Below are 5,827 nucleotides of genomic sequence, written 5' to 3' on the forward strand. Positions count from 1 at the left end.
ATGAGCACTGAGGCTAGTAATGTGTATGGATTTGGTTTTATACATAATTAGGTGGTGGTGGCAGGAGTGGAAAGGGGGGTTGGACTACACCTGGTGGTGCTTAGGGCTTATTGCTGGCTCTGTGCCCAAGGATCACTCCAGAAAGTACTCTGGGGAACCATATGCGATGCTGGAGAACAAACTGGGGTCAGCTACACAGCCTTATCCTGGTTCTATCTCTCTGATCGTACAAATTTGGGTTTAAGATAAACTGCTCTTTAGTCATCGTATGACCGTTAACAAATGAACTTTTCTTGGGTCCATTTATTTAAAAATGCAAATTATTTCATAAGAGGTAAGTAAAAGGGATGCTGCTGGAACATAGTGTGTGTGTGTGTGTGTGTGTGTGTGTGTGTGTGTGTGTGTGTGTGTTTTATGATTAAAATCAGTTCTTTTATTGAGGGAGAGAAGTTACTCCAGTGTTCCCTGGTGGAGAGAAAGGGGGAAAGTGGGAAGTCAAGTTTGCTGGTGAGAACTTAAGGGTCTGCCAACATTGTCAGAATCCAGGCTTTTCCGGATCTTTCCATGCCTTGTGTCTACGGATCGGCAAAGGGTTCCGGAGAACCAATTGAGAGGCTTCTTTCAGCTGTCAACCAAGAGGCTTTAGGTCTTCTCTCAGCCAAGGCATCCAGTGAAAATACAATTTATTTTTCAGAATCCTCTGGGGAATTAATCAGTCTCTTTCGCATCGCATTACCATGCTCCCTGCTCTTGATCCTCTTTTCCGTGCACTCTTTCTTCAAGCATTTTTCTCATCTCTCAATCAAGATCATTGCAATGACCAAACATTTCAGAGAGCTGTGATTTTTGTGACATTCCTCAAGCAAGTTTATCAAGATGTTGCACTCTTCAGTTGTGCAAGTGTGGAGATAAGTCGGGATACATCCTTAGGAGGAGGTGATGGACCCTATCAGAACAACCCTGACGGCGGCCCGCCCAGGAGCCTGCAGCAGAGTCGGGGCGACCCGCCGAGCCCGGCCGAGACGAGGCTCAGGGCGCATGCGCGGGCGCGCCCCAGTATGGCGGCCGCGAGGGCCCGTGGCGGCTCCGCTGGAACATAGTTTTGAGTAAATTAAATGTGGGGAACGTTAGCCAATTAAAAATTATTATGATAATTCAGGTGATATGCTTATAATAGTGTAAATAGCATCTATGTTTTTAATGGATAGTTAGAACAGTTCCCTGGAAGCCACTGCCCAGTCCCCACCTCATATGATACTTCTAGTCTGTCCCTTCGTTCCCCCCCACATCCCTTGCTTGGTGAGTGCAGTATAATACTTATAAACATGTATATGTATATGTATATGTATATGATGTATATGTATGTGTATATGTATATTCCACAATTGTTAAGCAGATTGAGTAGATGATAGAACTTTGTAGACCAGCATTACTCAACAAGGGATCAAATAACTCCTAGGGGCCCCTCCAGGATGTTACAAGGGGAACACAGGTTAAAATCATATAAATGGGTGATTTTTGCCTCTAGTCTTGTGACAAGGTTAGAATACCAACTGATAGAACGGGGTGCCACAAGAAGAAACAAGGTCCGAAGGGAGTTGTAGTCAGTGAAAGGGTGAGAAACAATGGTTTGGGCCACTAGTTTTGTTCACTGGTTCTGGAGATTACTAAGGTAGTTCAAGTGTCAGCTCTGGATATTAAAGTATTTTTCTCTTCCATCAAATTTTACTCATATTGAGATACTATATTTGTGGTTATATATATAAACATATGCATACATATGTTGCATTTTGATTATTAATGATTTGTGATTATTAATGGTTTTCTCTCTCCTTGGTGATTCTTCTTATTCTGAAGTACATCCTAGTAGCATTCTATCTAATTTAGATTCCATTTTTTGGGGGTCACACATGGCGATGCACAGGGGTTATTCCTGTCTCTGCACTAAGGAATCTTGGAAAATGTTCCCTGTGCATTGGAGAAGAATGTGTATTCTGCTTTTGAGGGGATGAAAAGCCCTGTGAATATCTACTAGCCCTTTCTCTTCCATTTCTTCCTTCAGCACCAGTAGTTCCTTTTTTAGTTTTAGTCTCATTGATCTATCAAGATCAATATAAGGCAGTGCTGAAGTTTCTGACTACTATTTTGTTGCTAACAGTGTCCTCCTTGAAGTCTATTAGCAGTTGTTTTAAGCATTTTGCTGACCCCTCTTGGACACGAGTAAATTTAGGAGTGTAATTTCTTCCTGATGTACATATTTCTTGATTATTGTGAAATTAAATAAATAAATAAATAAAATAAAACCAAGCTCCCGTAAGCGTGCGGCCGCATTTGTGGCCTTGCGACCTCTTACTCTCAAGTTCTTGCTCTCAGAGAACCCAGCAGGCTACTGAGAGTATCATTCTCGCATATATTACTGACTCGGAATACCTGTAAAGGTGATTAGAGGCTGCCCCCAAAGCATCCATTGCTCTCGGAGAGCCTGGCAAGCTACTGAGAGTATCCCGTATGGCAGCCTGGCAAGCCACTTGTGGCATACTCAATATGCCAAAAACAATAACAATGATGGTCCTCATTCCTCTGACCCTGAAAGAGCCCCCCATATGTCATCGGGCTACACTAGCATGTGACAGGGATGAATGGAGACGATACTGGGACCGCTCGAGCAAATTGCTGAACAATGGGGTGATAGTGATTGTGAAATGGCCTTTATTGTCACTTCTTATCTTTTTCATCCTAAAATTTATGTTGTCAGATGCTAGTATGGCTACCCTGGCTTTTTTGAAGAAATTGGTTGCTTGAAATTTTGTTTTCCTTCCTTGACCTTGAGTCTATTTTTACTATGACTGTTTGTGTTTTGCTTATAGACAGCAGAATGATAGATTTAGATTTTTAATCCATTTTTCAGCTCTGTGACTCTTTATTGGTGCACTTAAACCATTGACAATGAGAGAGAATATTTTCATTGGGTTTTGTGTCAACATTCTGTAGAAGATTGTTGTATTTGGGGGTTTTATTTTGTGTTACACTAGCACCTTCAGTTTTTCATTTAAGGTTTAAATCTACAAAATTCCTGAGCTGTTATTAATTTATGAAGTAGTATATCATTCAAATCTGAATGAGAGTCTAACTGGATACAGTATTCTGAGGAAATCATTTCATTGAGTTTTTTTTTAACTATATCCCAATATCTTTGGACCCGGAGGGTTTCGTCTGATAAGTCTGCTGAAAATCTAAAAAGTTCTCCTTTGTATGTGATTTCTTCTTTGATCTTGCTGCTTTCAGTATTGTGTCTCTATCTTTGCTATTTGTCGTTCTCATTATGTTTCTTTGATTCGTTTTATTAGGGTCTTTTTTAGCTGGTACCCTTCGGGCTTCTTGGATCTGGTAGCCTGCATTCTCCAGCTCTGGGAACTTCTCAGTAGTGATGTCATTAACAGTTACTACCAATATTGGTAGTAATTGGGCTTGCCTCCCTGTTCTGGTACTCAGATGATTTTTATGTTATGCCTCTTGAACTCATTCCATATATCTCTTACTCACCATTGAGCTATTTTGAAGTCTTTTTACCATATTCTGTTATTGCCTTTATGTTTTCTGGAGCACATCTTCAAGCTCACTGATTCTGTCTTCAACAGTTGCCATTCTACTGTTGAGGGCATCCCCTGAGTTTTTTATTTCATCTACCAAAATTTTTATTAGTGACTATTCTTTTTGTAGCTTCTTTTAAATTTATGCTCTCATTTCTTTCTGTATTATATTGACTGCCCCTTCCACCATTTCTTTCATATCCTCTCTATTTTATTGGAAGTCCATTCCACTGTTTCTTTGAGCTCAATAACATCCTCTTAGCTTCACCTCAGAATTCTTTATCAGAGAGATTCTTAATGTGGGTATTCCCTGTTGAGGCTTCAGCTTGGTCAATAGTGTTCTCTTCTTCCCCCTTCAAGTATAGTATCTTCCTCTTTCAAGTATAGTACTTTGGTGCTCCTGTGCGAATTATGTGGGACCTCTAACACTGATCCAGGCAATATTTTCTTTTAAATTAGGTTTGTACAGTTTCTTGTGTTCACAGTTATTTTGTTGAATTTTGATTGGAATAGAATGGCAGGCTACTGGCTTTATGCAGCTGAGGTAGCCAGGCTTTAGTCATAAGAGTTCTGTAAAGGAAGCTGAGATATGGGTCCAGTGCAGCATGAAAGGGAAATTAATTGTCAGATGCATGATCTGCAGCAACCCAAGAGGTCATGCCCCCTGCCACAGGTATACCTGGAGGGAAGGGTCCCTGTGTTGGTGCAGATCCTGGTTTACAATTCAAGTCTCATTTCTAGAACACTTGTAAAACCGCAGGTGTCTGCTCTCACATAGTTGCTCATTTGGGTCATGACATGTTTTTTAAAACTATTTTTGACAAGAAACTCGTGTGGAAATTTGAGTCAGATTAGGAGCGTTGAACGGGTTCTGAGATACTGTTTTCATTAGCACAGTGCTGCTGCACATTCCTTCAGTGCAACCTGAATATTAAGATGGAGCTTTGTTGCTGAAATTCTGCTCGGAGCTCTACTTCTCACTGTTTTCCTACTCACTGCTGTACCTGAAAAATTTTTCTTCCTACACTCTGGGCTCCCGGTGTGTGCTTGTTTCTGCTGCTGCTTGTTAGCTGTGAGAATGCAGCGGTCTGTGCACAGGTGAGATGTCCAAGTAGGATCCAAGCTCCCCACACCTGTTTTCTCAGAGTATCAGGACTTGTTGTTCTTGTGATCCTTCTTTCCTCTGCATGCCCTTAGATTCTACCTTTCCCTGCCCCGGTAAGTGGGTAAGCGGTGAGTCCTAGGGTTTCTTCCCTCAAGTCAGTTTAGCAGTGTTCTCTTGTTTTTACCCTTTGGTATTGTGTCTTAGTCTACATCCCTGTGGCGCTGGTTAGGGCCTTTCTCCAGTTCGATGTCATGAAGAGAGAATATTCCTGGTAGGACTCTATAGTGAAGGTGGCTGCCCTTACCAGAATTTCAAAAAAGAAAGATTTCATTGGGGCTGCCCAGATTTCTTAAGAGTTCCCAGCAAAGGACACCACGAAGTGTTTGTAGTTGAGGGTGAACTGAACTTGCATTTGTATCTCTAACACTATTTCTATCTTGCATTACTAAATATAATCCTTGCAATTTTAGTGTCCTATTCTACCTACCTTATATCTCTCTGATCGCTCATTACACAGGCGAGTAGTTTTATGCTCTTTCCTTCTGAAAGTAGCTTTTGGGAGAGATGGGGAGCTGCTGGTTACCCCAGATTTCCCATTGCTTGAATAAACTTTAAGACTTTGTAGATCATATAGATATTTTTTGTTTTGTTAAGGTTTCGAATGACTCTCTGTCTCCAGCATTTTTTTCACAGTAGAGGTAAGTAGAACTCCTATAGTCTCAATTTGAATCTTTTATTATACTTCAAACTTCAATGTCCATGTTCCCTGAGGTTTGCTGATTTGTAGAAGAAGTTACTAGCTTTATTAATTAATGATTCTTCGGGCTCGCCACTATACCACCAATGCAGTGGTAGGGCATCTGTCTTGCATGTGGCCAGCACGGCCGAGTCCGGTTCGATTCCTCTGCCCCTCTCGGAGAGCCCGGCAAGCTACCGAGGGTATCTCGCCTGCATGGCAAAGCCTGGCAAGCTACCCATGACATATTCAATATGCCAAACACAGTAACAACAAGTTTCACAATGGAGACTTTACTGGGCCTGCTCTAGCAAATTGATGAACAATGGGAGGACAGTGATTCTTCAGGCCTCTGTTTTTCATCTCACATCTATAAAAGTCAAAAGTAAAAACGTG

General features: G+C 41.4%; 1 pseudogene; it reads right to left on the reverse strand.

The window, feature by feature from the left end:
- Positions 1-683: 683 nt before the first annotated feature.
- On the reverse strand, positions 684-924 carry LOC130018142 (COX assembly mitochondrial protein 2 homolog; annotated as a pseudogene).
- Positions 925-5,827: the final 4,903 nt, after the last annotated feature.

Source organism: Sorex fumeus, unplaced genomic scaffold (assembly GCF_029834395.1).
Source record: "Sorex fumeus unplaced genomic scaffold, SorFum_2.1 ptg000239l, whole genome shotgun sequence".
Taxonomy (NCBI): domain Eukaryota; kingdom Metazoa; phylum Chordata; class Mammalia; order Eulipotyphla; family Soricidae; genus Sorex; species Sorex fumeus.